Consider the following 21,080-nt stretch of genomic DNA (forward strand, 5'->3'; position numbering starts at 1 on the left):
TGACGGCAATATAACTATTGTGCTCTTTTGTTTATATTTCAACGAAAATTGAAAGTGTGCTTTTTTATCTCTGTCATTTTACCCACTTTACTTTGTTTGTATGGCTTCATTATCTTGTAGACGCAATTTGGTAGAACATCATCGAACATAGAACGCATACGCTTATCACATTATCGTTCCATTCACCCACAAACAATCTTTCTAGGTCTTGTGTTTCGCTGCATGATGTCCCATATGTTCGCAAGCCTTTTAAAACGAACCGTTCTTTCTTACTACTCAGTGAACGGGTTATCTTGTGCAGCGCTAGTGCATTTGAACAAATATAATGGAAGAATTCTGGAAATTGAAAGGACACTTCAGAGTTCAGGATTTACGTTTCGCTTTTTTTAATTCAAAATGTCTTTCCTGGTCTTCTTACACAGCTTCAATTATTTTTAGAATGTGTTCTTAGCCTCAACATCCCACATAGCTCATTCGATAGACCCTTTCATAGGATAATATTGTACCGAGATTGTTCAAACAAAACTACGCTCCTTAAAACGAAGTAGATTGAAAAAATAAATAGGACGATGGAACAAGATTAATTATTGGCACAACAGAGAAAGCTGTGCAATCATAGACGAAACAATGTTTTTCCCATCTGCTAGCTTGAAGTAAGTTGCGAAGAAATAATGCTATAGCGATTTGAATTACCGAGTTCGAAGATGAGAGGTATTCTAAATGTAGAGTGCTATGCATGGACAACGCTATAGAAGAAACTTCACGACCACTCCCTACGGCATGCCACTATGATCACCTCCAGGTATGGACCGGTACAACCCACTTTATGATAGTTAAACCGGTGTCTGGGCGGGTGAGCTCATACTTTAAAGGATAAAACAGCGCTAAAAGACGGAATACAAGACATATTGCAACTGTGTGGCGTCTGTGTTTATCCGTGCGCATTTTCATCTGTTTCGTATTCACTCGGTGTTTAATCCTTCCCGAGATAAAGAAGTGGTGTGCTCCAGGCCACAAATTTGCGCAACCACGTTCCCTTCCTTACACCTCCACATGTGCAGCTTCAAGTGTATGAGCATGTTGGCGCGTATATATCAAAAATGGTGCGGTTAATGTGTAAGTGACTTATGCTCAACCGTAAAAAATAGTATCAATATAATAAAGCAGCACATGCTCTTTTCGTTATGTACCCAGTAAACTTGTGTAAACTGTTACGCTAACAGCAAGTTATGTTCTGTTTCGCAAAACTTATTATGTCGGTTTGCGCCTAAGCGATTAGGCATGCCCCACTTCTGAGTCCACCAGGTATGAGCGTTAAAGGAAATACTCAGTTCTGGAATGCAGTTCTGGAATGCGAAAAACATGAAACACGTGAAATAACGAGATAAAGAAAGAAAGAGAAAGAGAAAAAAAGAAGATAGCAAGGAGACTGAGGGAAAGCAATATAAAGAAAGAAAACAGAGAGTGAGGTAGAAAATAAATAATTAGACCAAAAAAGAGGAAGGAAGCACTCGAAAGAAATAGCAAGACTGAGAGAGAGAAAAAAGGGGGGAAAGAGATGAAAATTAAAAAGAAATAAGGAAGGTCATCGAGCTCCGCTCTTTTATGAGGCTTGGCACCACTAGAGTGAAGCTGCGATAATGTCGTCTTCCATACCTGACACAAACCAAAACATGCATGAAAGCATATAGCATATGACGAGCCCGTTGAACAGGTCATTGCATGAATAGCGCCATATACTTGTCGCGAACGTCACGAAACACTTTCTGTATCGTGTAGCACATACCCACCTACCGCGGCTCAAGGCATGCGGGTATGAACCGCCGGTGATTCAGGGTTTGGCATCAAATCAAGAAAGGCATAACATACTTTCTAAACTTCAAGCGATCGCGTTACGGAGCTCGTACCGCAGTGCGGAGCAGGCATTGGTAGCGTTGTTGGTCAGGGAAACATAGGAGAAACCGAAAGAGAGAAAATTACGATGAGAGCCAGAATGGCACCAAAGCATAAGCATGCGCACAGTTCCCCTTTAAGGGGGAGGGGGGGGGAAGGTTCATCGGAGTGGGCCACTCTGCCTACGATATCAATGTGTGGGGCTGGCTTAGCGCCCTCCTCTTGCCCCCCTCCCTATATAGTCAATGTATGATTCTGGCATTGCAACTGCCCTCTCACTCTTCTGCCCCTGTCCCTATCTCACGCTTTTGAACCCAGGCTTTCTAAGTAGTAGTTCAGTACTCTACCGCAGAGCCATGTTACGGCTTCAAACTGCTTATGGAAAAAAATTCCCAACTTTGCTGCAAGCGCAACGAAATGAAAATGCAAGCGCAACGCTTTGCATTTTCTTCAACAAAGTTGAAGAAAATGCAAAGAACGGCAGGAAGATCAAAACGTGTAGCGCGCTGCTCAAGCTCAAAAGAGGCACGAAAAGAACCCACACAGCACGAACACGTACTAACAACGTTCACTGCTCGATACCAAACACTCTACTCACACAACAAAACCGCAATGAAACATACGTACATGTACACACAAGGCAAGCGCGAACTAACAAGTGTCACAGTTGTTACTTCACTGTTTCGAACAGCGCTCTTCTTTCGCAAACGAGCCCTCTGCAGCGAGCGAGGTGACCTTTGCGCACTCTGCGAACTAAACGCGAAATTTCGTCCAAACCGTATGAGGTACAAACTGCCTCCACAAGAAGATAAACGCGCGCGAAAGAACGCGCGTACGGGCACGGGCGACTAGCCCCCAGGGCACCGTGCGCACTGACGCATCGCAATAAGTGGGGTGTCGAGCCCGAACTTAGCACCACCTCACTGGTAAGCAAGGAGCACGCTAATAGTCCACCGAGAGGTCGGCGTACCACCTGCGGTAATTGATGTGTACATATAAATAGATCACCGCCAGTATACTGAAAGACGTGCGCTACTGTGGCTGGACGATTTGCGTCGTGCACTGTGGAGTTAGAGGTCACTGGTTTGATTCTTTGCGTCGGAAAACAGTTTAGGGGTGAAGCTTCCTATGCTGTGGGTCGTGCATCCGCGATGTATGTAGTAGTATTACTTGTATTAGTAGTAGTCATCGTCGTGGTAATAGTACGCAGCCACTTCCGCGGCCGGACTAGAGGAGCAGCATGCGCGCACCCTTTTCTAGTGTGGAAGAAACCAGCGCACGTTAATTATGCATAAAGAGATAGTAGTTTTTGATTAAATAACTTACAGATACAAGTATTGGTGACTTAATCTCCAATGAAATTTGCCTGAAATTTGATGCTTACTAAAAAAGCAGTATCAGAAGGACGCACTTTGAGCACTATCTGACCAGAAAGGGTAGCCATGTTAAACTCGCTGGGCCTAACATCCTTGGTTTTAGCAAGGTTTAGCGAGGGTAGGCCGCAGTGCCATGAATATAATGAACTAGTATATTGCCATGAACTAGTAGTGGTGAAAGGTAGGAAGTAGACATCAGGCGCAGGCCGTAGGTAATTGCGCGACTGACACCTCTCGTTCAGTCCTTAGAATGTGCGCTGGATGGCAGTACTTCTATATGCAGGTTATGTGATGAAAAGATGCAAGATGGTGGTACTTGAAGTGTTCGCTAGATGGACGAACGGATAGACGGACGAACAAACAGATGCACAGAAGGAAGCTTGGGTGGATGGACTGACGCTTCGACCCACTATGATCATGCACACGGGGATATGCTGTGAATATATATATATATACATATATATATATATGTATCTATATATATATATATATATATATATATATATATATATATATATATATATATATATATAAATATATATATTTATATATATATATATATATATATATATATATATATATATATATATAAATATGTATATATATATTGTAGTGAAGAAGAGGAGCTTCAGCGGCATTTCTCGGCGCATCATGGGCATCGCCATCAGCATAAGCTCGTGCTTGCTGCGCTTGGCCGGACGCTGCTGACTGCTTCGCTTTCCGTGTTCTGCGCTGCAAATAAACCCCGTTACAAGTGGTGGATTCTGCTGGGTTTCGATCACCCTGGAGCTTCGGAATCGTATTTTACCATCCATTATGCCTACGGACGCAAGCACCGCTCCAACTCCTCCATCGGCACCGCCTACTGTTCTCTGCGCCGGTTCTCTGCGTCTGCGGGATCCTCCTGTTTTCTCAGGCACAGAAGACAAGGACGTTGACGACTGGATTTCAATGTACGAGCGAGTGAGTACTCACAACAAATGGGATGACGCCGCCAAGTTGGCCTACGTCTCCTTCTACCTGTCGGACGTGGCCAAGCTGTGGTTTATAAACCACGAAGTGGAGCTCCCTACATGGTCGGTCTTTAAAACGAGCCTCACACAAGTTTTCGGGCGGCCTGAGGTACGCAAACGCCGTGCCGAACAACGCTTACATACTCGGTCCCAGCAGCTTGGTGAGAATTTCACAAGCTATATTGAGGACGTTCTGGACCTTTGCAAGCAAGTCAACGAGTCCATGTCCGAAGAGCTTAAGATCAAGCATATCATAAAGGGCATTGAGGACGACGCTTTCCAAATGTTGCTTTTTAAGAGTCTTCGCACTGTCCTAGAACTGACCGAGTTACGCCAGTGTTTTGACGAGTTGCGCAGGCAACGTCTTTCCACCCGACGTCCCTCGGTGCTCGACAACTCTTTGTCCAGCCTGTCCACCCTTGGCATAGAAGAAGACCATGACCCTCTTCTCTCCAAGATCCAAGAGTTCATCCGCGCTGAGGTCGCTCGTCAGCTCTCTTTGATGTCCTGCGTACCCGATCAACCACGCAGATCGACGTCTACACTCCGCGACTTCATTCAAGACCAGGTCGCACAAGTTCTTCCTCCCGCTCGTGAACCGCCGCCAGTCGCCGCACCTCTCACGTACGCCGAGGCCGTTGCTCGACCTCAACAGCCTGCGTTCCAGCCAGTGCCTACGTATTCGTCGCCGCCCTTTTCGCCGCCGATCTATTCACCGCCGCCTATGCCGATACTACCTCGGCCGCAGTTTTCTGCCCCCCAGCCGCAAGTCGGTGTCTATTCCGACCAATGGCGGACCCACGACAACCGTTCCATATGTTTTGCTTGTGGTGGTGTTGGCCACGTGGCACGTTATTGTCGTCGTCGCCAGGCTGCTCAGAACATTCGATGGATGCCCTCTTTCGACCCTCAGTTTTCTTCTACGCCTTCAAGCCCTCCTTCCTCTTCCTTTCCTTCTGATCGTCCACACGGCCCGACCCGCCGCTCCCCATCTCCACGTCGACGTTCGCTTTCCCCTATGCGTCGCCGTTCCGGACCCTCCGACCAGGAAAACCAACGGCCGCAGTTCCCGAGGCACGAACTGCGTCCCCGTCACCATGCACAAGTCCTCGCTCCTGTCCAGCTAACGTCATTGAAGTGTCAGTCGATGGTATCGTCTTCATGGCGCTTGTCGACACCGGAGCCGCTCTATCCGTCGTTTCCATCAACCTGTGCCGCAAACTCCGCAAAGTTCTGACGCCATTATCTGGCCTCTCTCTTAGAACGGCTAACGCACAAAGTGTAACACCTCTCGCAGCCTGTACCACACGAGTCGTCATCCAAGGGATTGTGTATATCGTCGAATTCGTAGTGCTGCCCTCGTGTTCCCATGACATGATACTCGGCTGGGACTTCCTTGCGAATAATAATGCCGTCATTGACTGCTGTCGCGCTGAACTTGAGCTATCTGCACTTCCCGATGTATACGGTGTCGAAGCCTCCCTGCCGTGTTATAAACTGTTTGTTTCCGACGACGCCACCGTACCACCGCGCTCTTCTCTGCTGGTGACTGTGTCGTGTGACGCTATTTCGGACGGTGATGTTTTATTTACACCCTCTGCCCTGTTCATTCAACGCAAATGCTCTCCACAGCCCATTGCTCTCTTTACTCTCCACCATGGCGTCACGAAGACGCTCGTGTACAATACGCTAGAAGGGCCTTTACCTTTATTCTATGGTGAATGTCTCAGTCACGTGCATCCGATCGACACCCGTCGCATTTTTGACGCTCCATCTAGTTTACTTTCTACGGACCTCAGCGCACTCATTTCTGACTCTGTTGTTGACCAGTCACTCCTTGACGCTTTCCACCACTCCATCGATGTCGCAACGTCTTCTTCAGAACGAAGCCAGTTAGTGAACCTGCTGCAAAAGTTTCGTACTTCTTTTGACAGCCACGCTTCTGGCCTCAGTCGCACATCGAACATATCTCACAAGATTGACACAGGAAGCCATACGCCTCTACGGCAGCGCCCCTATTGAGTCTCAGCGTCGGAGCGCCATGTTATTGACGACCAGGTTGCTGACATGCTCAAGCGGGGTATTTTACAGCCTTCTAACAGTCCGTGGGCGTCACCGGTCGTTCTTGTTAAGAGGAAGGACGGCTCCATTCGTTTCTGTGCGGACTAACGACGTTTAAACAAGATCACCCGCAAGGACGTTTACCCGTTACCGCGAATAGACGACGCCCTTGACTGTTTGCAGAAAGCAGAATACTTCTCTTCGCTGGATTTACGGTCTGGATACTGGCAAGTTCCTATGGAAGCATCTGACCAACCGAAAACAGCATTTGTCACACCTGATGGGTTATACGAGTTTACCGTTATGCCTTTCGGCCTTTGTAACGCTCCAGCCATTTTTGAAAGAATGATGGACACTATTTTACGAGGCCTCAAGTGGAACACATGTTTATGCTACCTCGATGACGTAGTTGTCTTTTCCACCGATTTTGACACCCATTTAGATCGTCTCGAGCACGTCCTCACACGTCTCACCGACGCCGGCCTTCAACTCAACCTCAAGAAGTGTCGTTTTGGTGCCCGGCAGCTCACCAATCTTGGCCACGTCGTATCGCGGGACGGCATACTTCCTGACCCCGCCAAGCTTCGAGCAGTCGCCGATTTTCCGAAGCCAAAGAACTTGAAGGAACTTAGAAGTTTTGTCGACTTGTCGTCATACTTCCGACGCTTTATTAGAAATTTTGCTTCTGTATGTGCGCCCCTTACGGACCTTCTTAGCGGCGACAAGGACCTTTCCACCTGGTCACTAGCATGCGACGATGCATTCACCAAATTACGCCACCAGCTGACTTCACTACCCATCCTCCGCCACTACGATCCTGCCGCTCCCACGGAGGTTCATACTGATGCCAGCGGTGTTGGACTTGGCGCTGTGCTCGCGCAACGAAAGGCAGGGTTCGATAAATATGTCGTCGCCTACGCAAGCCAAACTTTAACGAAAGCCGAGGCTAACTACTCCGTGACCGAGAAAGAGTGTTTAGCTATTATTTGGGCCCTTGGAAAATTTCGCCCCTACCTGTATGGTCACGCATTCGACGTCGTCACTGACCACCACGCCCTTTGTTGGCTATCCACACTTAAAGACCCTTCCGGACGACTTGCTCGCTGGGCACTCAAACTTCAGGAATACGACATCCGCGTTATTTACAGATCTGGTCGTAAGCACACGGACGCCGACGCCCTTTCTCGCTCACCTATATCGGATGAAGGCGTTTGCCTCTCTTCCCTCGAGCCTGCACTTGCGTCATCTGCCTTGCGCAACATGACGGTGGAACAACGAAAGGATCCCTGGATCAGTGGCCTCATAAGCATTCTTTCTGATCCTCTAACTCCTTCGCCGTCTCGCGCTCTCCGCCGCCAGGCTAGCAACTTTTGCCTAAGGGATGATCTTCTTTATCGACGCAACTACCTTTCTGACGGTCGCAAGTGTCTCCTTGTGATACCCCGCCATATTCGAGCTGCTATCTGCGAAGCTTTTCACGCGGACTCACAGTGCGCCCACGCAGGCCTCTTCAAGACATACGCTAGGCTTCGACTCAGATTTGATTGGCGTGGCATGTATAACTACGTGCGGAAATTCATTCGCTCGTGTGCTCAGTGCCAACGACAAAAGTTACCTCCCGGGCAAGTCTACTCGTCACAACCTCTTCCTTGTCCTAGTCGACCTTTTGATCGCGTCGGCATTGACATTTACGGACCACTACCATCAACTCTAGCTGGTAATCGCTGGATTATTGTTGCGATAGACCATCTGACACGCTATGCCAAAACAGCCGCGTTGCCGACTGCCACAGCCCGTGACGTTGGAACGTTTCTGTTGCAATGTTTCGTTTTGCGTCATGGTGCCCCTCGTGAGCTCTTAAGTGACAGAGGCCGTGCCTTCCTTTCTGACGCCTTGAAGGCATTACTCAACGAATGCCGAATCGTGCACCGCACAAGTACAGCGTACCACCCTCAGACTAATGGCATGACGGAGCGCTTCAACCGTACTCTTGGCAGTATGCTGTCGATGTACGTCGCCTCTGATCATTCAAATTGGGACCAAGTTCTCCCGTTCGTCACCTACGCGTATAATACCGCCGTACAAGCTACTACTGGAATTTCGCCATACTTTCTTTTGTACGGACGAGAACCTTCAAATACAGTAGACACTATTCTTCCATATAAACCTTATGAGTCCGAAAGTACAACTCTGTCCGAAGCTGCCCGACATGCTGAAGAATGCCGCCAGCTTGCTCGCTCGTTTTCTACCGAGGACCAGTGGCAGCAGCAATCCCGCCAGACTGGGGACCGTTCGGCTCCAAACTTTCCACCTGGTTCGTTGGTATGGCTTCGGGCACCTGCTACCGCGCCTGGCCGCTCCGCAAAACTTCTTCCCAAATACATCGGGCCATACCGTGTTGTAGAGCAAACGTCACTCGTCAACTATATCGTGGAGCCCATCATCCCATCCACAGACCTACGCTATCGCGGCCGCAACACTGTCCACGTCTCTCGTCTCAAGCCATATTACCACCCATTAGTCGTTTGTTCTCTCTAATTCGCAAGGATGGCGTCTTTTTGTGCGGAGGGCAATTGTAGTGAAGAAGAGGAGCTTCAGCGGCATTTCTCGGCGCATCAGGGGCATCGCCATCAGCATAAGCTCGTGCTTGCTGCGCTTGGCCGGACGCTGCTGACTGCTTCGCTTTCCGCGTTCTGCGCTGCAAATAAACCCCGTTACAATATATATATTGTGAGCATTATTCATACGCGTCATTTATCATATGTACATACTCATTATCATCAGTCTGACCTGTGTTGTGGGGCAGAGGCTCGGCAAGTAAAATGTGTCTTGCAGCCAAAACGTTGCCTTACAAGTGGTGGAGAGTGCTCTCGGACCCCCGGTCCTCTCCTTACAGCACTTTTTTGTTATCTTCGACTACAAACCATCCCTGGAGCTCTGGTCGGGTCGCCGTCTGCGCAGTCAGCCTACGGTCATGTCGCAAGACGAGCACAACAACACGGCTTCATCCACCCCGCCTGCACCCCTGGGCATGCCTTCTTGGACTGTCACCGCCCCTCAAAAAGATCCCCCGATGTTCTCCGGCCTTTGCGGTGAAGACGTTGAAGACTGGTTGGATGAGTACGACCGTGTGAGTGCGCTTAACTATTGGCATGATTCTGTGAAGCTGTCCCGTGTACCTTTCTACCTGACGGGTGTCGCTAAGACATGGTTTCTCAACCATCAGCTGGATTTCCCAGACTGGCCTACCTTTACGCAGCAGCTCCGTCAGATATTTTCCAACCCTTCTGTACGTGCAGACATCGCCAAACGGAAGCTTGGTGAACGTGTCCAGCACTCCGGCGAGTCCTATACATCGTACATTGAAGAAGTCTTCGCCCTATGCAGTCGCGTTGAAAGCTCGATGATGGAGCATGACCGCGTTCGCCATTTGCTCAAGGGCATAGGCGCCGTCGCATTTAACGCTCTGGTGGCAAGGAACCCGACCACGGTCGCCGATATCACCAGTACGTGTCAGCGACTCGATGACCTTCAACTTATATGTTTGCAACCTGAAACAGCAGATATCAGGCCAACGCATGACGGTGAGCTCCGTGCGTTGATACGGTCTATGATCCGCGAGGAGCTGCAACTCCAAGCCACCTCGTCATCTTATGAGCTCCGCATGACGCTTTCTACAGGCAGCCTCCGCAACATTGTGAGAGAGGAACTAGCGTTCACGACGTGTGAGCAAGTCCCGAGCTTGCATACCACTCCGAAGCCGACGTGCGCTCTGGTGGTTGCAGCGTCACCTCCTCAGCAATCATCGCAGTATGGGTCAACTACGCAGCCTTCACTGAATGTCCTTGCCCAACGAGCAACGCCTCCTTCGTTTCAAGCCTGGCGTCCATCTCGACCTATTTGCTATTATTGCGGAATACGCGGCCACATCACACGGTTCTCTCGTCGACGTCAACAAGACGAAAGGCGTGGCTATGGTGACTACGAGAGGGATGAGTTTGCCCCCTCTCCACAACATCGTCACCCATACCAACTTTGCCGACGCCGCTCACCCTCTCCACAGCACTTCGATGCAGCCAGTACCTTCCGCTCCTCGCGCTGTCGCTCCCCGTCACCTATGCGCCGTTCCTCGTCACCACTTCATCCGGCTATCACATCGTCTGGTCATCGCCCGGAAATCTAAACAGTGCAACTTCAGCAGGGAAAGCTGCATTTAGCAGACTGCATCGAACTCTTCCGGAACGCTCCTCAAATGTACTTTCAGTGTGTGTTGAGGGTATATGGACCTTGGTGGACACAGGTGCATCGCTCTCAGTTATTAGTGTGGATTTGTGTTCCCGTTTGCGTAAAGTGAAGACACCGTATGGCGGACCTCCCCTTCGCTGTGCTATTGCGGTTTTTGTGCAGCCTTCTGGTGTTTCCACGGTACGAGTTTTTATTGAGGGCATCCTTCGCTATATACAGTTCCTTGTTCTCTCATCGTGTACCAATGCGCTCATTTCAGGATGGGACTATCTCTCCTCAGCTTCAGCCGTGATATCTTGCCATCAGAGGGTCATTCACATGTCCGATACTGCGCTTTCGTCTGATAACTATGCCCATAGCCAGCGTTTCGTCACCGCTGATGACTGTTTTATTCCTCCAGGTAATGAGCATATTCTGACTCTGACATCAGATAAGATCGATACTTGTGATGTGTTCCTAGCCCCGTGTGGACGGTACATCTCTGGTGGACCTACCATCGCTCCTAGCCTGGTGCGATTTCGTGATGGCAGAGCATTAGTTACGGCAGTTGACCCCACTTCATTTCCTGTTGCGCTGCCCCAGGGCACCAGCGTGGTTTGCTTCACAGATACCAGACCACTTTCTCTGGTGCCCCTTTACGGAGACTCGCCATCTTTCTCTACGAGTACTGATGACCAGGCTACAAGGGCTGCTTTAAAAGCCACAATAAATCCCGATCTCACGTCAGCGCAAAAGCAAGAACGTTTGGGTGTGCTTCAAGAACACAGCGCTTCACTTGAAGTATATTCCAAGCTTCTGGGTCGCACTTCTGTCGCCATGCATCGAACTGAAACTGAAGGCAATACAATCGTACGCCGCCGCCCATATCGAGTGTCGTCCGCCGAGCGGAAAATCATCGAGGACAACGTTGCTGATTATCTTAAACGAGATGTTGTCCGGCCTTCATCCAGCTCGTGGTCATCACCTGTGGTGCTAGTTTGAAAGAAGGATGGTTCGGTGCGATTCTGCGTCGAATATCGAGCACTTAATAAGATCACGCGCAAAGACGTCTACCCGATGCCACGAGTCGACGACGCACTTGACCCTCTGCAAGGCGCTGAATTTTTCTCCAGCCTCGATTTACGGTCTGGTTATTGGCAAATACCTATGCACGAAGCGGACAAAGAAAAAAACTGCCTTTGCAACACCACACGGGCTGTACAAATTTAACGTCATGCCATTCGGTTTATGTAACGCTCCTGCCACGTTTGAACGTATGATGGACACAGTTCTACGCGGCCTAAATTGGAAAACATTTCACTTTTATCTAGATGACATCGTCATTTTCTCCTCTTCTTTTCATCAGCATCTTGATCGTTTGGGCAAAGTTTTGACGTGTATTTCCAGTGCTGGACTTCAGCTGAACACAAAAAAATGCCATTTCGCCAACAAGAACATCAAGGTGTTGGGCCACCTTGTCAGCAAAGAGGGCGTTCGTCCGGATCCTGACAAGCTTGCTGCCGTGATACGCTTCCCTCGGCCAGAAAATTAGAAACACCTACGAAGTTTCCTGGGCCTGGCATCCTACTTTCGCCGCTTCATTAGTCATTTTGCTGCCATCGCGTCGCCACTGCACAAGCTGCTGACATCCGGATCAACTTTCGCTTGGAATGACGACTGCGAGCGTGCCTTTCAAGCCCTGAAGAATGCTTTAACGTCTGACCTGTTCTGTGCCATTTCGACGAGAACGCACCTACATGTCTGCACACCGACGCGAGCGGCCATGGCATTGGTGCAGTTCTTCTACAGCGGGATGCCACTTCACGGAAAAAGAGTTATAGCGTATGCTAGTCGTGCTCTTACGGCTGCTGAACAGAACTACTCCATAACTGAGCAGGAGTGCCTCGCTGTCGTTTGGGTCCTACAAAAATTTCGACCGTATCTTTACGGACGCCAATTCACAGCGATTACAGACCACCGCGCCTTGTGCTGGCTATCGACACTGAGAAACTTGTCTGGTCGCCTCGGTCGTTGGGTGCTCCACCCGCAAGAGTATGATTTTGACGTCATCTATGAGTCTGGCAAAAGACACCAAGATGCAGATGCTCTCTGTCGCTGCCCCCTTCCACTGTCATCATCAAGTACGTCAGCTGATTGCTCGTCTGGTGGGCAAGGCACTGCGTCACCCCTCACATTATCACACTTTGCGGTTATCGAAACGCCGGCTTCAAATCGCTACACCGAGTTCGCCACACGCCAGCGTGATGATCCATATTGCAATCGCATTATCCAACGCCTAAATGGCATATCACCTACCCCTAATGCTCGATTGCGCCGACAACTACGGCAGTTTAAGCTCGATAACAATGTGCTCCATCGTTACGTTTACACTACTGATGGACACCGCTGGGTTCCAGTACTTCCGCGTTCTCTACGTCATCAAGTCCTCGAAGCCTTTCATGACGACCCATGTGCAGGCCACTTGGGATTTCACAAAACGCAAAGCCGCATCAGAAACCGTTTCTTCTGGCCGGGCATCTCTACCTTTGTGGCCAAGTACGTTGCATCTTGCCATCTGTGTCAACGGCGGAAGCGACCAACTTCGTCTCCTGCTGGCCTTCTACAACCTATCCCGTGTCCCGAGACTCCTTTTGCCATTGTTGGCATAGACCTACTCGGACCTCTCCCCATCACCCCAGCAGGTAATCGTTGGATTGTGACTGCTGTCGACCACCTGACAAGGTACGCAGAGACTGCTGCACTACGCACAAGTTCTGCTTCAGACGTCGCAGAGTTCTTTTTCAACGCCATTGTATTGCGTCACGGTGCACCTCGCGTTCTCCTGAGTGATCGCGGCAAGACGTTCCTGTCCACCATATACGAAACCCTGCTCACAACCTGTGACACAGTACATAAGACGACGTCAGCCTACCACCCCCAAACTAATGGGCTGACAGAGAGATTTCATCGGACACTAACAGATATGCTGTCGATGTACATCGCACCAAACCACGACAACTGGGATACCATTTGGCCTTTTGTGACGTTTGCCCATAACACCGCTGTTCAAAGAACTACTGGCTACTCACCTTTCTACCTCGTGTACGGTCGTTCACCGACATTCACCATCCACGTCTCTTTCCTAAATGTGCCAACCGACGCCTCGGCAACCGTATCAGAGCAGTTCATCACAAGGCTCGAAGAATGTCGGCAATGGGCTCGCCTTAATACCGAAGCCAATCAGCAAGACCGCAAACAACGCTATGACAGCTCTCATCGCGGCGTCTCCTTCAGTCCGGGGGATGAAGTGTTGCTTTGGACGCCCATTCGTACTCCAGGATTGTGTCACACGTTTCATTCACGCTTCATTGGGCCCTATACAATCAATGAACAAACGTCCCCAGTGAACTATCGTGTCACTCCCACCGACCTTTCTTCGGATCGTCGCTGTCGTGGTTCGGAGATTGTCCGCGTATCACGTCTGAAGCCATTCGTTCGACGTTCCGTTTCTGTCTAAGACGCGTCCAGGCTCGCCACTCACGCGTGGGGAAAATAAGTGTGAGCATTATTCATACGCGTCATTTATCATATGTACATACTCATCATCATCAGTCTGACTTGTGTTGTAGGGCAGAGGCTCGGCAAGTAAAAGTAGTGTCTTGCAGCCAAAACGTTGCCTTACAGTATATATATATATATATATATATATATATATATATATATATATATATATATATATATATATATATATATATATAAGGGAAAGAAGTGTATACTTAAGGGCTCGTTTTTCCGTGTTTTAACACAATATTAATGAGATCTAACAGACAGTAATGCCAAGGAATGTACAGGGGAAGTTATTTGAACAAATGAAATGTAAATAAGAAGAAAGAAAAGTGGATGAAAAAAACCAGCCGTGAGCAGGAATCGAACCTACGACCTTCGAATAACGCGTTGCGCGTTCTTCGAAGGTCGTAGGTTCAATTCCTGCTCACGGCTGGTTATTTTTTCATCCACTTTTCTTTCTTCTTATTTACATTTCATTCGTTCAAATAACTTCCCCTGTACATTCCTTGGCATTACTGTCTGTTAGATGTCATTATATATATATATATATATATATATATATATATATATATATATATATATATATATATATATATATATATATATTGTTACGTTTATAAATGTGTTTACGCTGTAACATACCGGTAGACTTGAAGGTGTGGTGCACCGGAGGCCTATCTCGCTAGCCGAACGTCCTCTATCTGCTTGTTTCCCACTACCCAGTGGTTTATACCCAAATCACATATGCAGTAACATTTCCCACCACGCAGACGAAGCACACCGGGCCAGCTAAAGAGTCTCTCTGGGAATATAGCGCTTCAAACGTGCTATATTTACAAGTTCAGTCTTTGCAGACCGTCGGCCATTTGAATGAAGACGTGCTACGCGGTAAGTTAAATCACATATACGGTCTAGAACAGCATAAGTTCCCGAACATTGCACCGGCAGTTTTTCACACAACCCACGTTTTCTATTAGGCGCCCACAGCAACACGAGGTCTCCGCGATTATACGTCACGTGTCTGCATTGACGGTCAAAACGTGTCTTCCAGTTATCTTGCGAAGCGAGGGTGTGCAGGTAATCAAGACGTCGGGCTTGTTCTGCACGGCAGACGATATCGGATATACCGGAATCTTGGTGGTCCAAAAACAGGAAGACGGTATCCAGGGTATGACGAGGTGGCCGAGCATACTGAAAAAAAGAACGGACTATAGCTAATAGTTTCATGCTTTGCGGTGTTAAATGCATAAGTGATGAAAAGTAGCACGCCGTCCTAGTTCTTGTGATCTGCTGCAACATACATAAATAGCATGTTCGCGAGTGTCCTGTTAGTTTGTTCCGTCAGGCCGTTCGTTTGGAGATGATATGGCGTAGAGTGCCGAAAGCTTGAAGCGCATAGACGAAGCATCTCTTCCACCATGCCTGCAGTGAATTGTCGCCCGCCATCACTGATAACAATTTTAGGAGGTCCATGTCGTTGAACCACAAAACGCAGCATGAATAAACACACGTCAGCTGCAGCTGCCGATGGTATAGCAGCTGTCTCGCGGTACCGTGTTAAGTGGTCGGTGCATACGACTATCCAGCGACCGCCATTAGAAGACCTCGGAAAGGGCTTCAGAAGGTCAACCCCAACTTGCTTGATCGAATGGAGTTCTAGGGGGTGGAATAGGATGTAGTCGCCCTTAAGGAGCACTGTTAGGGCGCTTGCGGCGTTGGCACTCGTTGCAACTAGAGACGTAGTGTTCCGTCGTCTGGCGCATTTTCGGCCAGAAAAATGTTTCTTGAAGCCGGCAAAGAGTTTTCGCTGTGCCTAGATGGCCGGACGTTGCGTCATCATGCATAGCCTGCAAGACAGAAACGCGAAGACTCTTCGGAACCACGAGAAAATATTGTTAGCTGGTCGTAGCATAGTTCTTTTTGTACACAAGCCCATCGCGCATGCAGAAGTGAGACAGTCTCGGTAGGAAAGAGACAGTCTCGGTAGGAAGCATCTCCTGTATGGTGCGGTCTCTTTGCTGCCTAATATTAAAGGCATTGGTGTCAGGGAATGGCAGGTTCAATGGCGTGATGTAGGTGTCGAATTTGCCCGCGTCACAGTCTGTTGATAGAAGCGGTAGTCGCGAAAGACAATCTGAATCAGCGTGACGACGACCACTTTTATAGGAAACCGTAAAGCCGTATTCCTGCAGACAGAGTGGCCAACGCGCTAGTCGACCAGATGGGTCACGCAGATTGACCAACCAGCAGCGCGAATGATGATCTGCCACGATGGTAAAGGGGCGTCCGTACAGGTAGGACCGGAAGCACTGCACTGCGAAGACTACTGCGAGGCATTCTTGCTCTGTGATGGTGTACTTACACTAAGACTTGCTTAGCGAGCGACTTGCATACGCAACAACCTGTTCTTTGCTATCTAAGCGTTGAACCAACATGGCGCCAGCACCGACACCGCTAGCGTCTGTGTAAAGTTCTGTGGGAGCCAGAGGATCGAAGTGTCGAAGAATCGGATGGGATGTCAAAAGCAACTTCAACTCAGAGAAAGCGGACGCACATCTCGGAGTTCAGTCAAATGGCATGCCTTTCTGAAGCAGGCACGTGAGTGGGTGCGCAATATTGGCAAATCCAGGGATGTATTGACGGAAGTATGAGCAGAGGCCCCAAAAGCTGCGTAGTTCTTTTGCTGAGTGAGGTTGCTTGAACGCCTCCACTGCAGCCGCCTTCGCGGGATCCAGCCATATGCCTTCTTTGTTCACCAAGTGTCCAACGGCGATTGTTTGGCGCTCTCCGAAACGACATTTCTTTGAGTTGAGCACCAAGCGTGCTTTGCTTAGTCAGTTTAGCACGAGGTCGAAGCAGGTATTGTGCTCACAGGAAGTGAGCCCAAAAATCACAACATCATCCAGATAACACATGCGTACTTCCCACTTCAAACCATGCAGAATGTTGTCCATGAAGCGCTCAAAAGTTCCAGGCGCATTGCATAGTCCAAATGGTATCACAATAAATTCAGAAAGTCCATCTTGTGTAACAAATTCCGTTTTCTCTTAGTCTTCCTCATGCATTGGAATTCGCCAATACGCTGACTTGCAATCAACAGACTAAAAGTAGGAGGGTGATGAAAGACAGTCTATAGCATCATCAAAAGGTGGTAGTGGGTATACGTCCTTCTCATATGCAGTAAAAACACACACACACACACACAAACACACAAACACACACACACACATATATATATATATATATATATATATATATATATATATATATATATATATATATATTGTCACGGGGTCGTGACGTGGCCAAAGACAGAAAACTTCGTGTTGCGATTTAACTGTTTATTTGAGCGAACCTGTGCCCGGTAAAGGGAAAGTCTAATTACAGCAGCAGTCTTGCACAGATAGCAGTCTCGGACTGATAGCGGCGAACGCAGCGTCGGCCTTCGATCAACAACTGACAAGCGGCGAAGCGCGTCGGCATTTATACTCTTGCCATCGAATGTTCTAGCGTTATCGCTGGCGGTGGCGTAGGTTCCAGAACAATCTGTACCGTTCGCACAGTGGGCGTGATCTTATCGAAATGATCTACTACAGTCCGGAACCATCTCGAAAACTGCAGGCGCGGTTTGCGCTGAGAATCGTGTGGTGTTTTGGGACGATAACAAAAACTTGGGAAAGGGAACGTGGCATTATATATATATATATATATATATATATATATATATATATATATATATATATATATATATGTGTGTGTGTGTGTGTGTGTGTGTGTGTGTGTGTGATTGTTTTTGTGTGTGTGCGTATGTGTGTGTATGTGTGTGTGTGTGTGATTGTTTGTGTGTGTGTGCGTGTGTGTGTGTGCGTGTGTGTGTGTGTGTGTGTGTGTGTGTGTGTGTGTGTGTGTGTGTGTGCGCGCGCTTCTATGACGTGCTGTCGCAATAAAATACGCAATGTATATCGGCACCGTGAACCGTGGTTGCAGCGTTCGCTCTCAGCTTTTGTAACTATGTAAGGAACATTACATATTAACTCCTATAACTTACTCATTGCCTGACCCGGAGGAATACCCCAGAAGATTTGCACAGAATCGCACAGTAACATGTCATTCATTTTGATAAAGCCAACATCTGTGCTTTAAGCTACGTACCGACGCTACGTTCGGCGATAAGATGCATTTGGGCGTCACTAAAGTCGGCGCTCCTGGAAGCCCACGATCACTCCCGTAGCCAAGATGGCGGAGAAAACAAGGATGCTATGGTCTTCTTACACCTACGAATAGCTGCCTCCGCAAAAAGGCACATTTATGGCCCTTCAGCAAGAGGTTATTCCTCCTCCAAAAAGAATCTCTTTCGTAGTCCTGCCAACGAGATACACATAACTTCTTAAAATGTCCAAAGTAGCCGGTAGAACTGCCAACGCTACGCTTAAAGCGATAAAAATACGCTATATCGGGAACTACTTGCCTACTACCTTGCATGATGTAGACTCCAAGAATTAATGGGATCAACAGGCGTTTTTATTATAAGCAGATAGGGTACTTAAAAATTAAGTAATCTTCCTGTAGTTCTTCGTTCAAAGCATGTAAATAGTTGCCGTTTATTGTGTTACGACAGTTGAAACAACCGAAATAAATTTAGACACCAAAGCCTTCCAAGGTCTCGTTGTACAACTACGCAAGACTATAGCGCATTTTTACGCTTTATTTGTTTGTTACTCTTTACAGGCCTGGGTGAGCGCTGTTTGCCGCATGACGCTTTGCGCGCCCACCAAGGAAACAGTGATGTACTTCTTCCCTTTCTATGGCGTGGCACTACCTCGGTTTCCTGCTTCATATATCATGGCAAACCAGAGGAAGAAATGTGTTAAACTACCGACCACTCACCCGTTTGCAGGTGGTACCGCAAACAGTCCCTACTATTGCTTATTCTTCGTTACAGCTACTGTGAATCTGCAAAAGGCAGATCTGCTTATGCCAAACTTTCTTAATAGTTTTCGCTTTTGTCTTGCACAACAAAGAAATAAACCAGAAAACAAACACGACCGTTGCCATCATGGCCACTGGTGCAGCTTGTCGCCGCATAGAGTGATTCGGGTATCGTCTCACTATACCATTGACCTGTCAAAGCTTGGACTTCCTTCAACTATCAGCGCGAGGGCAAGTGTGAGCAATAATTTCCTTTACGCATATGCGCCAGCATTGAATCTTGCTACCTCCCTGAAGGTCCTCATTGCTTGAAAGCACAAGCAAGCTCCCTTGTAATAAGTATCATGCAAAAATACATGCACACAGACAATGAGCAGAAAGTAGAAAACAAAAGGCAACCACTGCTAACACGATGGGATTGTTTTCTGCTATGTCCTCATCCTGCATATCTTGCCTTGCTAGAGTGCCTGCACAAGGGCTTTACCCAAAACGACGTAATGAAGCTTTCATTTTCGCTTGAGGATTTGGTGGCACACAGTCGGCAATGAATAAAGCGCGGCAAAAATAGCATCAAGCGATATTTTAGCAGCGAATCCCTGGAGCCGCCCACGTAAGCTACATACGCTGCATAGTGCACTCTCAAAGCTGTGAGCGAATGCCCGTTTTGCCCACGAGAAAACCGTTTTCGTTGCTGTCCTAAATTCTCTCTGTTTTTTTTTACTTTGGTAGGAAGTTCACTGTTTCTGACCGTACCACTGACGCGTTTATCTCATTTCTTTTTTCGCTGCTGTCCCTAGCATCCTCACATTGCATGCTGTGCAATTCGCATTGCTTTCCGCATTGCTCTCCATATTGCTTATCGGCAGCACCATTAAAATGATGGAGGCAGCTGAAGATGTGTAGTTTAAACGGGTTGCATGGAAATACTATGTATCTACTCATGAATTAAGTTGCATTTTTTTCTGAAGTAGATATTTAGTAAAGAGAGAAGACACTTCGTCACCAATCGGCCACTCTGCCCGTCACTCTTTATGGGTAATATTTAGGAATACATCACTTAAGGTGTGACAAGACCACCCCGATTGAAAAACTAAAAATTACAGGATGACGCGCTACTAACAACTGAAACAACTTATTCAAAACACATGTTTTTATAACAAAGGTACAGTAGTTCCCCGCCATGACGACCAATACCAGACAGTTACCTCAAGCAGCACGTCACCTGCTAGCACGTATCGTTCAAAGAACACAATCTCTGCTTTGTTGTTCGTGTAAACTGATGTACGTGTGGCTTATTTTCAAAACTATGAAGGTTCGAACTATGGAAACTCTAGCAATTGGTCAATACTATTCTAACTGCTGCTTGTACAAGGCGAAATAAGGGCACCCTGAACGCACCACTTTTAAGAGAGAGAGAGAGAGAAAGATAAAGAGATAAATAAACGTCACGCGGAAGACAGGCATGTAAAGCAGACGATAAATATCCGGTTTGATATTCAGCACTGAAATATGGGTAAGGAGAAACTTAAAAGTATACAAAGAGCACGAAGGAGCAAACGATACACTTAGTGCATAACTCAAAGCGGCAATCAGATGGTGAGCGTTTGATTATGCTCTCTATGGCCCGTATTCACAAACGCTCCTCGACTCAAAACTTGACCTCAAGAGACCTTAAAGACTCTTTGCGTTGCAGAAATACCAACCCGACTCAGTCCTCAGTGATCCCTTGTGATCGAGTTTCGAATCAGGGAGCATTCGTGAATACGGGCTTATGTTTTGCAGTGGTTCTTGTTGCCTTAGCTAGAGTAAAAATACTCAATGAAACTCAAATAACTCCCTTTTGATAAGAGCACATAATCACAAGTCTTGACTGACCCAAATTAAAACTTGAATAGTTACTTTTTGAGAAGAACACATAATTATACATCTGTACAGACCCAAATTAGCACAGAGGTAATGGTACTACTCAAGGTAAACAAAAAAATAAAATATCTGAAAATTTTGTTTATCGGTCGTG

The 21,080-nt window shown here is 47.7% G+C and overlaps 1 long non-coding RNA gene across 1 annotated transcript in view; it reads left to right on the forward strand.

The window, feature by feature from the left end:
• Nucleotides 1-19,174, forward strand: part of LOC142769023 (uncharacterized) — a 58,567-nt gene extending 39,393 nt beyond the window's left edge. The window contains exon 2 of the long non-coding RNA XR_012885607.1: nucleotides 18,863-19,174. This is a non-coding gene — a long non-coding RNA (uncharacterized LOC142769023). The remainder of the gene's footprint in view (nucleotides 1-18,862) is intronic.
• Nucleotides 19,175-21,080: the final 1,906 nt, after the last annotated feature.

This window comes from Rhipicephalus microplus, chromosome 1 (genome assembly GCF_043290135.1).
Source record: "Rhipicephalus microplus isolate Deutch F79 chromosome 1, USDA_Rmic, whole genome shotgun sequence".
Lineage (NCBI taxonomy): Eukaryota > Metazoa > Arthropoda > Arachnida > Ixodida > Ixodidae > Rhipicephalus > Rhipicephalus microplus.